At 34.6% G+C, this 17,270-nt stretch overlaps 1 protein-coding gene across 1 annotated transcript in view; it reads right to left on the minus strand.

Moving 5' to 3' along the window:
* Positions 1-17,270, minus strand: part of CNTNAP2 (contactin associated protein 2) — a 1,324,851-nt gene that overhangs the window by 945,067 nt on the left and 362,514 nt on the right. The window lies entirely within an intron of this gene.

Here is a 17,270-nt window from a genome sequence, read left to right on the forward strand (position 1 = left end):
ACTGGATTAGAAAACAGGAAGAGGAGGTGAAACTTTCAGGGGGAAGAACATATAATCAAATGTTGACCAGGCTTTCTGTGACCTAGGATGAAAGACAAAAAAGGAGGAGTCTGAAAAAGACAAGGGCATCTCTTCTAGGGAGAGTACAGGGAATGAAAGCCAAGCTGGAATTCCACCAGAAGGTAGAGTAGAATGTTACCAACCACTGGGGGAAACGAACAGCCAGAGCAGGGAAACAGATGTGGATTCTTCTGTGCTTTGGCCAGTTTTGAGAAATGTAGTTCAGATCAAAGTACTATTCAGTTCTGTTTTTTTTTTTTTTCTAATTAAACATTTCCTCCTTGACATGTATAAAACAAAATCTCAGGCTCTGTGGGTTAAGCGTCTGCCTTCGGCTTGGGTAATGATCCCAGGGTCCTAGGACTGAGCTCTGTACCAGGTTCCCTGCCCGTGGGGAGCCTGCTTCTCCCTCTCCCTCTACAGCTACCCCTGCTTGTTCTCGCTCTCTCTCAAAATCTTAAAAAAAAAAACCCTCAAATTGTGGGTCATTTGCAAATTAATATTTTTGAACATTATGATCATGTTTAGACCTCAAACAACATATCTCTATTCCACCCCCAAAAATGCTGGCACACATTCTCCTCAGCTAACTTACTAACAGGCAAGAACAGGATCAGTTTTGCTTTCTAATAAACGGGATCACCATTTTATTGTTATCTTGTTTACACTTTTCTAACTATTGCAGTGTTGTTTAGTTGGGGCTAAGAAATGTGTAAGATTTGGCAAACTGTCAATTCCTGAGGGGTTTGGAGAGACAGGGCTCTCTGAACTGGCTAGAAATCTAAAGGCAAAAAAATAAAATGAAAGAAGAAACAGAAAACCTAGAATTAACTGGACTGTTCTTTTCCCCTCCAGAAATAATATTTTTCACTGTCTTATATATAAATGTCTTTCATAAAGACCAGACAAACCTCCAGGATATCAAATTGTTGGAGCTGCTGGAGTCTTAAGACATGACTGTCTCCTTGCACTAAAACCCTGCCTCTCCCCACAGTCCACCAGAAGGATAGTCCATGGCCTCCACTCCTGTGCCTCTGAGTTCATGGGTTCTGTGAGCTAAGCCTGCCACCCCCATGGACTTGGCCTCTACACAGGACCCCCTTTATTTTAAATCTTCATGATTTGGTAACAGGCTTGTATAGTATTTAACTTTAATTTTAATGCAAATTTTATGGAAATTGGTCTTTAGCTTATTCCCTGAATTAAATTTAATTTGGAAATACACTGTATTAGGAGTTAGGTACCTGTCACTTTCTAGCTGCCTTAGGCTATACACTTACCTTCTCTAGACTTTGAGTTTTATGTATAATATCCAAAGGTCAAAAGATGATTTCCCAGTACCCTCAACTCTCCCTGGACCTTGCCCATCCTGACTCTATGGTTCTAGAATGTTCAAAGTGAGTCATATCCCTTTTTCCGCCTCCTGTTTCTTTCTCACCCAAAACACAGCATCTAATTTGTGTATCTTTAAATCTTCTGGGTTATAGAGTCCTGATTTTTTTTTATCCTCATCATTTGAATTTAGTCCTTTAGAAACTATAATGGGCTTTCACCAGGAAACTGATAATATTCAGCCGAAGTATTATATCACAATCATTTTTCTGTCTTCTGAGATCAGTTCAGTTAACATTTTTCATATCTCTTTCACAAAGCACTTCATGTAAGTATAATGTTACAGTGAATTTAATCTGGCTAATAGTGACATAGTTTAATGCTTCATAAATTCTCCAGTCTGCCAGCCAACTGAATGCTGCAAACTAGCTGACAAAGTGATGGGCACATCACTGCTTGTGGTGATATATACAAACAGATTATAATCAATTTTTTTCTTTAGGAATCATCATGACTAGAATGTATATCAATATGTTCAGCTCTCAAGCCAACACCACTATGATTCTAATGCCACAGTCAATCCATGTTCACTGCTATGGAAATGATATGCAGATAATATGTGATAGTGACCTAAAGAACAACTGATAAAAATTTCCTACTTTGACAGTCCCATAATCAGAATACTGTAATACACCCTATTCACAGAGAAATTTGTTTTGTAACAAAGCTCTAATGACGCAAGATAAAAAACCATATTAAAGACATTCCTATTTGGCCTTATGAGCACATCAAGAAAATATGTTTTGATATTTGGTATTTGTACACCAGCTTCCCAAGAACTTATCCTAGACCACTTAAATGAAATAATCAATTACATAAGAAATGACTCCTTTAAATTGTTTTATACCATGATATAACTAGGAAGACTAATCCTCCTCCTCTTTCTTGAGCCCTAATGAATGACCAAAATGAAAATTTTCTTTTTGTTTCTAGGATACTGAAAGAGATTCACATAATTCTATATGTGATAGATGATATACCAGACAGTGGAGTGAATACTTTTGGGATATAGATACTTCTGGGAGTCAGAGACTATCTTCAATAATTGCTATAATTTGAGCAAAGACTGGAAGTTCCAGAGTAGAGAGGAAATTTAAAATTTTGTTTAGTTCTCAAAAATATTTTTCGAAATGATTAATCAATTTTTAAATATTTTTCCAATTGATGTTAATAAACGTGTACATTCACAGCTGTGTATACATTTATACTTAGAATATACACAGAGTTATATTTTACTTAAACATACTGCATTAATATCCCTGTAATTCAGCACAATTTAGTTGCACAGCACCTGTTTCGTGTTGCAGCACTTACTTGGCAGACTTTTGAAGGCTACGGCCACCTTACCCTTGTTTGCACATTGCATCTGGCCAGTGTTACAGGCTTCATGCATGTCATTCTCAATGTAATTTTCTACATGTAATTTTCCGGCTCTTTCTATAGATTGACTAGAAAATATGGAAGACTATCATATTCTTTGTCCTGTGGATGCAGTGGAAAAAAGTAAAACATATTATGTGTTTTCCTGTAATACAATTATTTGCACTTGTACCAGAAAAATAAAATATCAGGTATGTTTTTTGGTTTTCTTCCCTAGTGGTGGGAAACATAACACTTTGTTTTTTAGATTTTTCTACTTATGTCTTTGTTTTTATTTGCTTAGGAGAGAAATTTCACCTAAAGCATCTGTCAGAAATGCCATATTCAATGTGATATTAAAAGGAAAAAAGGTAAGTACCTCAAAAGCTGTCAAGTATTCTGTGTTCCTTCTACAAAGCCATGGGACACAGCTCAAATGAGGTCACTTGAGGGTCTACAGGAAGTGTTTTTTAATCATTGTGGAGTTTTGGGACTACTTTCACAGGCAAAACAAAGCTTCGGGTAATTTTTGTGATGCCATCTTCTAAAAATGAAGCATTTATTAATACAATTTTAAAAGGAATGCTTTCTAAAATTATCCAGACTTCAATTTTTAAATTATTTTTCTAGCTCCTGTCATACATATCAAAATCTTCTTCTCCATTCCCATGACCCAAACCCCTAAACATATTTCAGTTGCTTTTTGTTCTTACAATTAATTTCATGTGAAGAAGTTCCATGAGCTTTTAAAATCTATCCATTTTAAAATCTCTGTACATCCTGAACTTCCCTCTTTTCTATTATTTTCTCCTCTGAGAAACTGAAAAAAACAAAAACAAAACAAAATCTTCCTCTATAAGCTTCAGCCTTTATGTCATCTAGGATTTTACATTTACAGAAGCACAATCTGGTACATTCTCTCAGGGATAAGAGAGGGTAATTCACCCCATAATTCTTGTTAGCTACGTGGAACTCCTCAGTTTCATAGCTCTCCCACTCCTATCAGTAACATCTCCTTCCTATTATCTACCAAACAATATAATACATGTATCTGGAGTGTGTTGTAAACTACAGTATAATCCCCTCCTTGCCAGGCAGGCCCCAAATGTCGGAGTTGCCGCTATTCTCTTGACTGTCCTCATTTCCTCTTTAACCTATATCATGCCCTCCATCCTATCCTACCCTGCTAACATACATCTATAAACCCCTGAGTCCTTGCCTCCTGGAGCCCCTTTCTAAGGTCAAACTCCCTCAAATTCTCAATATTTTTCTCAGGCATTTACCTCCACTCAAAGCCTTAACTAAATGAAACAGGACTTTTCTTGAATAGTGCTGCACTATTTTCCTCAAAACCTTTCTAAGTTACTCATTTTCTAGCCACCACCCCACCATCAGCTCTTCTACTAGCCCATGTCAGAAGGAGGCGGCTGCCTTCTCACTTAACACAGCTCCGTTCCCATAAGCATTCTACTCCCTTGTTTGAACTCCCAAAGACCCTTTCTTAGTCCTTTCTTGGGAGTCCATTTATGTGGCTATACCTCAAATTTTCCCATTTAGAAAAAAAAAAAAAACAAAAGAAAAGCACAGCACGCAAATATCCACCACCAATGAAACCAACATTTCTGAAATCTTTAAGTTAGGGATTCTTACTCTAAACTTTCTCAACTTCAATTTTTGGTTGTCCTGTGCCCTTGGCCCCCCAACCCTTGATGATCTTCCCAATAGGTATTTATTTGCTCCTGACTCAGCTTATACAACTGATGTACCACTAAAATGATAGACTCACTAGGACAAAAGATTCTCTCTTCTTTTAGGCATTCTGTTGCACAGGCTATGCCAACCTCTAAGCCAAAGAAAATGGTACCATCCATTCTATATTTTATCACTTCTACTTTAATTCTTGAGGTACGAGGGCACAAATGATGACTGGCCCCATTACAAATTAATATCATCCTTGACAATCCGTGTCACGAATTGTTTATCCCTACTTAACTCTCTGGTATAGTTTCCAGGCTGTGCTATCCAATTTTATTTACAAAGATCAACCAATTACCTTTTTGAAGTTCAATCTGAGGGGAAAGGAAATCATATCTTTCCCAAAATGCATGACTAACTTACTTCTCATTTTATTGGTCCTTTTTTTTTTCAATGCAAGATGTATAGGAAAGGAAAATAATCTTAACAATTTAATTTTTTTCCAGTTTTACTAAGATATAATTGACATACAGCACTTTATAAGTTTAAGGTGTATAGCATAATGATTTGACTTAAATATATTGTGAAATGATCACTACAGAAGTTTAGTTAATATCTACCATCTCATATAGATAAAAAAACATAGTTTTTCCTTGTGAGGAGAACTTTTAGGATTTACTCTCAATGTTTTTTGTATACCATACAGCACTGTTAATTAAAGCCATCATATTATTTTATCTCTAGTATTTATATATTTTATAACTGAAAGTTTGTGCTTTTGACCATCTTTATCCAGTTCCCTCTCCCTCTACCCCTGTGTCTGGTAACCACAAATATGATCTCTTTTTTCTCTGAGTTTGCTGTTCTGTTTTATTCTTAGATTCCAGATATAATTGAGATCATATAGTATTTGTCTATTTCTGTTTATTTCATTTAGCATAATGCTCTCGTTTCATTTATGTTGTCAAAACAGCAGGATTTCTTCCTTTTTTATGGCTGAGAATATCCCATTGTGTGTATAAGTATGTGTGTGTGCGTGTGTGTGCGTATGTATGGATGTATGTGCATACGTATGTGCCACATTTCCTTATCCGTTCATCTTCTAGTGGACGCTTAGGTTGTTTCCATATCTTTGCTATTGTAAATAATGCTGCTATGAATATGGGGGAGTGTAAACATCTCTTTATAGTGTTTTCGTTTTCTTCAGATATATTCCCGGAAGTAGAACTGCTGGATCATATGACAGTTCTATTTTTAATTTTTTGATGAACCTCTATACTGTTTTTATAGTAGCTGTACCACTTTACAATCCCGCCAACAGTGCCCAAGGGCTCTTTGCTCTCCACAACTTTGCCAGCATTTTTTTTTTATCTCTTTTCTTTTTCGTGCTAGATATTCTAACAGGCATGAGGCAATATCTTTGTTGTGGTTTTGATTTTCATTTCCCTAATACTAGTGATGTTGATCATCTTTTCATGTACCTGTTGACCATTTGTGTGTTTTCTTTGGAACAATGTCTTCTCAGGTCTTTCGCTCAGTTTTAATTAGATTATTGGGGTTGTTCTTGTTTATTCATTTGCTTTTGCTTTTGAGTTGTGTAAGTTCTTTATTTTGGATATTATCCCTTTATATGTGGTTTGCAAATATTTTTTTTCTCATTCTGTAAGTTAAGCAGCTTTTCATTTTGTTAACTGTTTCTTTTTCTGTGCAGAAGCTTTTCAGTTTGATGTACTCCTACTTGTTTATACTTGATTTTGTTGCTTGTGCTTTACACCAAGGAGCTTTTCTCCTGTTTTCTTCCAGTTTGATGGTTTCAGGTCTTACATTGAGTTCTTTAAGCCATTTCAAGTTAATTCTTGTGAGTGGTGTAAGACAAAGGCCTAGTTTCATTCTTGTACATATGAATATCCAATTTTTCCAGCACCATTTACTGAACATGCTTAGCTCCTTTGTCAAATATTACCTAACCATACAGGCATGAATTTATTTCTGGGCTCTCCTTTCCATTCTTTCAGTCTGTGTGTGTTTTTATACCAGTACCATACTATTTTCATTACTATAGCTTTATAATATAGTTTGAAATCAGGAAGTATGATGCCTCCCACATTACTCTTTCTCAGAATTGCTTTGGCTATTTGGGGTCTTTTGGAGTTCCATATACATTTTAGGATCGTTTTTTTTTCTACTTCTCTAAAAATATGCCATTGGGATCTTGATAGGGATTACACTGAATTTATAGATGGCTTTGGGTAGTATGGTCATTTTAACGATGTTATTTCTTCTAGTCCATGAACGTGGGATACGTTTCTATTTATTTCTGTCTTCTTTGATTTATTTTATCAAATTTCTTGTGGTCTTCAGTTTTCTGAGATCTTTCACCTCCTCCATTAAATTTATTCTTAAGTATTTTATTGTTTTTATGCTTTGTAAATTGAATTATTCTCTTTACTTCCGTTTCATATAATTAATTGTTAGTGTAAAGAAATGCTACTGATTTTTGTATGTTAATTTTATATCCTGCAACTTTATTGAATTTGGATTAGACTTGACAGTTTTTGGGTGGAGTCCTTAAGATTTTCTGTACATAAAATCATCTCATCTGCAAATAGAGACAATTTTACTTTTTCCTTTCCAATCTTAATGTCTTTTGTTTCCTTCTGTTGCCTGATTGCTCTGGCTATGAATTCCATTACTGTATTGAACAGGAATGGTGAGGGTTGGCACCATTGTCTTGTCCCTGATCTTATAGGAAAGGATTTCAGACTTTCACCACTGAGAATGCTGTTAGCTGTGGGCTTCTCATATATGGTCTTTATTATCTTGAGGTATGTTCCTTCTGTACTTAATTAAGGGGTTAAATTTTTTTGTCTTTTGGATTTTTTTAAAAATCATGAATAGATGTTGAATTTTGTCAAATGCTTTTTCTGTGACTACTGAGATGATCGTATGACCTTTTTCTCTTTCATTTTATTAATGTGATGTATCAAATTAATTTTTTAAACCACCCTTGCATCCCAGGGATAAATCCCATTTAATCATAACAAATGATCTTTTTTTTTAATATGCTACTGAATTCAGTTTGCTAATTTTTATTGAGAATTTTTTTTCATCTCTATTCATCAGGGATACTGGCCTGTAGTTTTCTGGCTTTCTCAGCTTTTGTATCTTTTCTATCTCAGTATTATGGTAAGGCTGCCCTCACAAAATGACTCTGAGAGTGTTCCTTCCTCCTCGATATTTTGGAAAAGTTTGAGAAAGACTACCATTCTTTAAATTTTGGTAAAATACATCAGTTCTGTCATCTAGTCCTGGGGTTTTCTGTGTTGGGAGATTTTGATTACTGATTCAATTTCCTTAGTAGTAATTGGTCTGTTCAGATTTTCTACTTCTTTCTGATATAGTCTAGATAGGGTGTATGTTTCTAAGAATTTTTCCATTTCTTTTAGGTTGTCAGGTTCATTGATGTATAGTTGTTTATAGTAGCCTCTTATAATCCCTTGTATTTTTGTGGTATCAGTTGTAATGTCTCCTTTCACATTTATAATTTTGTTGATTTGGGTCTTCTCTTTTTCTTGGTTATTCTAGTTAAAGGTTTGCTAATTTTATCTTTTCACAGAAACCAACTCCTAGTTTTATTAATGTTTTCTATTGTTTTCCTAGTCTCTATTGTATTTATTTCTACTCTAATATTTACTTCCTACCTTCTGCTAACATTGGGCTTAGTTTGTTATTTTTCTAGTTCTTAAAGGTATATAGTTCAGTTGTTTATCTGAGATTTTTCTTGTTTCTTAATGTAGGCATTTAGTACTATGAACTTCCCTCTTTAACTGCTTTTACTGCACCCATAAATTTTGGTATGTTGTGTTTCCATTTTCATTTGTCTCGAGATACTTTTTATTTCTCTTGTAACTTCTTCTTTGATTCATTGGTTATTCAGGCCATATCCTATTTAGAATACAATGGATGCTAAGCAAGTTGGCTTTAGATATTTTCTTATTCAATTCCTATTACTAAGCATTTCAATACAGATACTTCCATTTTTATAAGTGAAGAAACAGTCTAAGGGAGGTTAAATAATTTGTCCAAGGTAACTATCTTGGTAAGAGAATCTCTGATCATTACCTTCTGTGAAGATATTTTCAGCACCAGCCCTCTTTTCCCAGTCTCTCCCCCAGCACATATCACAACTACTAAAAAGGTTGTAATTTCTTGGCATTAGACACAAAAACAAAACAAAACAAACAACACCAGATTACATCGATATTAAAGCATAGTAGTTTGATTTTGTCTTGTTATGTAAGTGTGTACATGGCTTTAACAATATAATTTTAAAAGATTTCTGGGCCACTTGAACATAGAAAGCCAGTTCTGAAGTCTGACTTCCTTTAACGTATCTGAGCAGCCAAGCCCCAATGCCATACCAAACTTAGCTAGAGCCAAGACTAAAACAATGTGGTTCCACAAAGGGGAAGGAACAAGACAGTCCCACTGCAATAGGACATACTTCTGGTCTCTGCAGATGATGTTGCCTCCGATGTAACCCACTGGGGAACAGTCTTCTTGTGAACTCACAAAGGACTTAGGTTTTGATGAGGACTCTTAGACTATAGGATTGACTCCATCTGTTCTTCCCATCATCAGCATCAGGCTAGTATGCTCTTCCTGGAGGGGTGAGAAACTCTAATCCTGTCTGCCCTCCTTGGCCTGAGATCTTCCCTTTAATTCCTCACTAGGTCTTTGGAGTCCTGAAGGCAATAATGATGTTTCCTTATACACTTTTCACACTTGATGAGCCTGCATCTCTAGGAAGGAGGCTTCTCATTCACTTAGGGGGTCAGTAGAAATGTCATGGAATACATTTTATTCTAAAACCATTGTTTTTGTTATGTTGCTTTACGGGGGAGAAATGATTAAATGCAGTTTTTACAAATCTGAAAAAAACCTACATGCCCATCAATTGCAATTCCACCACCCTTCATTTTTCCCTGTTACTGTTACACCCAATGTCACACATTATTCTCATATCCTCCAGGTGCTTCTTTCTCTTCCTATCTTTACATAGATGGTTTTCAGTGACTGAAACACCTTTTCCACCTTCTAACCATCTTTTGATAATCAGTTCAAATGTCTATTTCTGCAACTTATTTTTTCACTCTGCTTGGTCTCCTTTCAATTTCCAATAGTAGTTCACCCACAACACTTTTCACTACATATTGGAGGAGGGGCCTGCAACTTTGGTCTTCCCTCTGTGAAGTGTCAGAATAGGGAAAGGCAGTATGATAAATAAAGGAAGGGCTCTGGAGCTACAAAACAGTGACCTGAGCCCAGCCTTTCACCCTCTAGCTGTGTTGTTGTTTAAATCTCAGTTTCCTCACCTTTAAAGTCAGGGCAACAATAGCTACCTCAAAAGTTTGTTGCAAAGTAAATGAGATAATTTATTTAAGACATAGACTAGAAAATACATATCATTCAAAATGCATCATATAACATTTGAAACACACAAAAGAATTTATGTAACATGTAGGTTATAAAGCATACAGTCAAATAAGCACCTCTGAATGTACCACTCAACATAATTCAAACATTAAGATCAATGTTACTTGTGTCTCCATCCCTTCCAATGCCCTTCACCCCAAATTAACAACTGTTCTAAAATGTATGCTTTTCCTTCCCTTTTCTTTCAAAATAATTTCAATAACAAATGTTTTTCATATTAACGAAAACTATTTTTATTTATCCATATTTCTGTTTGTAGTTGTGGTCAATTCAGTGTTAACACAAGATAATATTTCATTATGTTCTTATTTCACAATTTATTTAGCACATTGCATTGGTATAATAATTTAAATATTTTGGTTGTTGCAGAGGTTTGCTATTAGGAACATTATTACTGAAATGTATCTTACATCTAACGTTGTGCAACTTTAAGGTGTACAAAATGTTAATTTGGTGCATTTACATACTGTAATATGTTTGCCATTATACAGATAATTAGCACCTCTGTCATGTTACATAATGATCCTTTCTTTTTAGTGGTTGGAATCATTAGGTTCTAGACTCTCAGCAAGTTTGATGAGTTATAATACAGTATTGCTGTTTATATTCACTATACTATGCAACAGATCTCTAGGGCTTAATTACTACCCCTTATAAGGATATAAGTTGTATCCCTTCAATAACATTTATCCTATCCCCTCAACCCCCATCTCCTGGTAACTACTATTTTATTTCATTTTTATAAATTTGCCTGTTTAAGGTTCCATATATGTCATACAGTACTTGCCTTTCTCTGAGTTATCTCATTTAGCGTAATAGTGAACAATGTTAATATGAACATTCTGTACAGGTTTACTATTCCCCTGTGCAAGAATTTCTCTAGAGTACATACCTAAAGTGGAGTTGTGGATTTGTAGATTAGTGCATGTTCAACTTTACTAGGTAACATCAAATCTATATCCAAAGATGTTATGTCTATTACTGAATGCATGAGTTGTCTAAATTGGTCCTTGAAAGAACTTGCTTTGGGTCTTTTAATCATCTTTTATAACTCATGTCTCCTCTTAACTTTATTATTTACTCCTTTCTACTTTCATACTATTTATCTTATTGCTCTGGTCCTTCTTTTTTATGTTTGTTTTGTTTGCTTTGTCGTGTGTGTGTGTGTGTGTGTGTGTGCTTAAAAGCTAATTTCTTTTTTAAAAAATTTTTTTTTGAAAAGCTAATTTCTTTTTAAAAATTCACAGTGTTATATTAATTTCAGGTGTACAATATAATGATTCAGCAGTTCTATATACTTCATAGTGCTCATCAAGATAAGTGTATTATTAATCCTCTTCACCTATTTCATCCCTCCTCCCACCCACCTACCCTCTGGCAAACACTTGCTTGTTCTCTACAGTTAAGAGTCTCTGGTTTTTGTTTGTCTCTTTTCTTTGTTCATTTGTTTTGTTTCTTAAATTCCACATATGAGTGAAATCCTATGTTATTTATCTTTCTCTGACTTATTTCACATAGCATTATACCCTCTAGGTCCATCTATGTTGTTGCAAAAGGCAAGAATTCATTCATTTTTATGGCTAATATTCCATTGTGTGTGTGTGTGTGTGTGTGTGTGTGTGTACCACTTCTTTATCCTCATTTATCGATCAGCACTTAGGTTGCTTCCATATCTTGGTTATTATAAATAATACTGAAATAAACATCGGGGTGCATATATCTTTTCAAATTAGCGTTTTTGTTTTCTTTGGGTAAATGCCCAGTAGTGGAATTACTGAATCATATGATATTTCTTTTTTCTTTTTTTCTCCTTGAGGAACCTCCATACTCTTTTCCACAATGGCTACACTAGTTTGCATTCCCTCCAACAGTGCACAAAGGTTCCTTTTTCTCCATATCCTTGCCAATGCTTGTTATTGCACGTGTTTTTTATCTCAACTATTCTGGCAGATGTAAAGACATACCTCATTGTGGTTTTAATTTGCATTTCTCCGATGATGAGTGATGTTGAGCGTCTTTACATATGTCTGTTGGTCATCTATATGTCTTCTTTGGAAAAATGCTATTCATGTCCTCTGCCCATTTTTAACTGGATTATTTGTGGGATCATTTTTTATTTTTGTGTATAAATTATTTATATATTTTGGATATTAACCCCTTATCAGACATACCATTTGTAACATCTTCTCCCATTTGGTAGGCTGCCTTTTGGTTTTGTTGATGATTACTTTCACTGTGCAATAGCTTTTAATTTTGGTGTAGTCTTAATAGTTTAATTTTGCTTTTGTTTCCCGGGCCAGAGGAGACATATCTAGAAAAAAGTTTCTACAGCCAATGTCAAAGAAATTATTGTCTATGTTTTCATCTAGGAATTTTATGGTTTGAGTTTGCATATTTAGGTTTTAATCCATTTTTAGTTTATTTTTGTGTATAAGAAAGTGGTCCAGTGTCATTCTTTTACATGTAGCTGTCCAGTCTTCCCAACACCATTGGTTGAAGAAACTGGCTTTTTCCCATTGTATATTCTTGCCTCCTTTGTTGTAGATTAATTGACCATATAATCATTAATTTATTTCTGGACTCTCAATTCTGTTCTATTGATCTATATGTCTATTTTTGTGCCAATGCTTTTTGTGGCATTACCACGTGCCACTTCCTAGCTTGACTGGTAAATATTTGTAGTATATCTTGCAATCTGGGATTGTGATGCCACCATCTTTATTCATATTTTTCAAGATTGCTTTGGCTATTTGGGGTCTTTGGTGGTTCTATACAAATTTTAGGATTACTCTAGTTATGTGAAAAATGTTTTATTATGATAGGAATTGCACTAAATCTGTATATTGCTTTGGGTAGTATGGACATCTTCACGATATTGGTTCTTCCAATCTATAAGCATGGAATATTGATTTGTGTTCTCCTCAATTTCTCTCATCAGTGTTTTATAGTTTTCAGAGTATAGGTCTTTCACCTTGGATAAGTTTTTTCCTAGGTATTTTATTCTTTTTGGTACATTCGTAAATGGGATTCTTTTCTTAATTTCACTTCCTGCTACTTCATTAATTACTGTATAGAAATGGAACAGATTCCTGTGTATTAATTTTCTGTCCTGCAATTTTACTGAGTTATCAGTTCTATCAGGTTTTTGTTTGTTTGTTTGTTTGGGTTTTTTTGATGGTCTTTAGGGTTTCCCATATATAATATCATGTCATCTGCAAGTAGAAGTTTTACTTCTTCCTGAAATTCAGATACCTTTTATCTCTTTGTCTTGTCTGATTGCTGGGGTTACTAGGACTTCCAGTACTATGCTAAATAAAAGCGGTGAGAGTGGACGTTCTTATCTTGTTGCTAATTTTAGAGAAAAAGCTCTCAATTTTTCACCATTGAGTATGATGTTGGCTGTGGGTTTTTTCATATATGGCCTTTATTATGCTGAGGTATTTTCCTTTTTACAACTATTTTGTTGAGAGTTTTTATTATCAATGGGTGTTACACCTTGTCAAATGCTTTTTCTGCTTCTATATTGAGATGATCATATGATTTTTATCCTTTCTCTTGTTAATAGGATGTATCACATTGATTGATTTGTGAATACTGAACCAGCTTTGCATCCGTGAAATAAATCCCACTTGATCATGATGAATCATCTCATTTAATTAATGTCTCCTCTTACCTTATTATTTACTCCTTTTCACTTTCATGGGATTTATTTTATTGCTCTGTTCCTTACTTAAGATTGATATTTATGTACCTTTTAGCCTTTTTTTCTAATCAAAATATTTCAGACAACAATATTTCAGATGCTTTCCTGGTTTATAGGATATTACTGTCTATATTTAGCCTTTTTAATGTTATTTTTTCAGTACTATACGTAGATACTATCGCTACCTTATAGAAATGGTATTTCTATGGATGGTATTACCTACATTTCTCAGTGGTACCAGTGTTTTAGTTTTGATTTGTAGTAGATATAGATCACTTGCTTGTAAGTATCGTATATTTCTGTTGTAATTTATTTTGAGCATTTGTAAGTTTTTAAGTTCTCCAATTATGTATTTTCTTTAATAAAAATATTTTTGTGATTGATAGTTCATTCAATTTCATTGTGATCCCTTCTTCCTTTCTACACCCACTCCTCTCTTCTTCTCCTCTCCTTTCTTTTTGCACTATGGTCTGTCCCTTTCTCCATCCTTCCCTCTCTCCTTCCTTCAACTAATGTGCTGATGTATACACTAATGTGCCCTAATGTGTTTGGTGTACCCACTGTTATCTGAATTTTGAGTTCTACAGGGTAAGGGGTGGCTGAATTTTGTGACTGATGCCACCCCTTCCCACTTTGGGGTGGGATCTTTAGTCTGATTCAGTCATTGTATTATTTACCCAGCTTGTGCCTTAAAGACTCCATTATAAATTGAGCACTGTACATACTCTTTAAATATGTCAGATGGACCTTTACTCTAAATTCTGAGACTTTTCCAATCTGTATCATATTAGACACTTCGGATTCACGCAAGAGGATATCCAAATCCAGCTGGTTTAATAGGGAAAGGCTCACATAGTAGAAAACTCAGAAGCAGGTTAGCCTTAAGAGTGATTCAATCTTGGACACCAGGTGAGGCTCAGTTGGTTAAGTATCTGCCTTTGGCTCAAGTCATGATCCCAGGGTCCTGGGATCAATTCCTGCATCAGGCTCCCTGCTCAGTGGGGAGTCTCCTTCTCCTTTGCCCTTACCCCTGTTCATGCTCTCTCTTTCTCTCTCTTAAATAAATAAAATCTCAAAAAAAAAAAAAAAAAAAAAAAAAAAAAGAGTGATCCAGTCTCTAGAGATACATTTACCCTCTTCTTGCACTGAAAAAGTAGTGGCGCGGTAGCATTTTTGAACAGCTCATATTTATCTTTGAAGGGAAGAATGTAGGAGCTGTGAAGGTAGAAGGAATCCCTAAGACCATCCTTCAGGAAGCTTAGTATTTCATCTAATAATTATTTAGTAAATAATTAACTATCCTTAATTTTAGCTTCCTTCAATAGGTGATATTCCTGTGATGGGTGAGAAGTTTACATTGATTATCTTGCATCAGGCTTCAGGATGAGAAAAATTAGAGGAGAGGGCACAGTTTTAATATCTTACTGAACTTGTCTCAAAAAATAACACTGATTTAACTGGTTGAATATGCCAATGAACAGTTCTGGCACACTGAGATAGACAAGTAATGAAAATAAAGTAAGGCTGGACATCTGCATCATAGAATGGCTGCACTCGATGGCATGAAGGGTCCTTCCAAGTCTGAGATTTGCTGTATAATTTAACTTTCTAATTAAGAATCTTAAATAGGCTTTACTAGACTGTGAGCTGCTTGAAGATATTCCTGATTTATGATTAATCTCTTTTTTAGCTGCTAGCCAGCTAGTGACTATTTCTGCTTAGGTTTTCAATTATTGGTGACTTGAATTAGAATACCCAAGATGAAATTTTGACATAAAATTAAAAAATAGATTTTAAGAACTTTTTCAACATTAAGATAAGACATAGTTAAATGTTTCTCTTCTTTTTATCACTTTTACATATTGGCAGTCATTATTCACTGTTACAGTTTGAACTTTATTCATGCTTTCCTAAGCTGCTGGCTAGCTAGAGCAACCATGGCTACATAACACATTAACACAAATTACTGCAACTTTGAAGAAATTCCAGTGGTAAAACTGGATTAAAATGAACCATTTATGACTTTCAAAACTCCTCTATATAACAAAATTTTTTAACACCCTTGTGATAAGTCTAATAATTACTGATTGAATAATTTCTTAAAAATCCTAATAAGTATGAATGATTAAATTATTTCCATTCTTATGTATCGAAGGCATGCTGCTTTTACCAACCTTAAAATTACTTCTATTATGTGATACAGAAAATGGAATTCTAAACTCTAACGAAGATGGATCACAAGAGTGTAAACAGAAGCAGACTATTTTATTATATAAATAGGAAAGCTTAGGAACAGAGCAGACAAAAATATCTTCCAAGAACACAAAGATCAAAATTAGCAAATATCTTTAATTCTACGTTATAGCCATATAAAAGACCCTCCCCCGATTACTAACTCTCCATATAAGACAATTAATAGAGTTTAGTAAAGAATAGAAAGTAATCATGAAAAGTGTAACATGGGGGAAGGACTATTATCTGATATCAGTGTTCAAAAATGAAACTAGTGTGCTTATTGTATAGTTGATAAAGGAAAAGATGCTATTTTTTCTGGAAAAAAATGTGCTGTATTACTACCCTTCATTTTTAAGGAATATAATAACTCCAGCATCTCTAATAAAATTCATTAAAAAGGTATATTTTAAAAAGGTAATTTTAAAATAGAACAATATAACTAACAGAAGTATTCTAAAAAAGTATTTACCAAGAAAAAAGAGAAGATTAAATACTGATTTTTCCTCCTTATTAATTAATAGGCTGTAGTATCACAGCTGTGCATTGCTGGTTAATTAGCGTTAACAGGCTTTGCTTAGCCAAAGCATTTTGCTTTTGTTCTTACTTCTCCTGTTTAATGTGGAAGTTACTCTTGAGTATATTAGGCTTCAGTAATGACAAAGAGCTACATTTGATCTATAACTTTAAGTCCTTCTATAGAGAATTGCCTCAGAACATTTTATAACATTTTCTGAAAGGACTGGATGTGAAAGCCTTCTTGATATTCTGACAACTCAGATAGTAAAAGAGCATTTGATGAATTTCTTAATGAAGTAAAATGTCCTCCAACAAAACTTTTTATTTTACCTGCTTTAAAAAAAAAAAATCACCCTTCTGCTGAACTAATCTTCAGTGTTATTTATTCTCTTCTATAGTAAATATCAGTGATGAGTTATATAAATTTGCAAGTATTTCTTTTACTATCCTTAAACCCGTAATATTTAGTACTCAAAAATACAGGTTTACATTTTCTAGATATGGTAAAGGTTGTAAGGAATTTTTCTTTTCTTTTTTTTTTTTTTCAAGATTTTATTTTTTTATTAGAGCACAAGCAGGGGGAACAGCAGGCAGAGGGAGAGGGAGAAGCAGGTTCACCCCCAAGCAGGGAGCCTGACGCTGGTCTTGATTCCAGGATCATGACCTGGGCCAAGGCAGCCCCTTAACCTACTGAGCCACCCAGGCTTCCAGAAATTTTTCTTTAAAAAGTTTAAGGTAGGATGCTACAGCTGGCTCAGTCATTACAGCATGTGACTCTTGATCTCAGGGTTATGAGTTCAAGTCCCAAGTCGGG

The sequence above is a fragment of the Ursus maritimus genome, unplaced genomic scaffold (assembly GCF_017311325.1).
Source record: "Ursus maritimus isolate PB19 unplaced genomic scaffold, ASM1731132v1 scaffold_3, whole genome shotgun sequence".
Classification (NCBI taxonomy): Eukaryota; Metazoa; Chordata; class Mammalia; order Carnivora; family Ursidae; genus Ursus; species Ursus maritimus.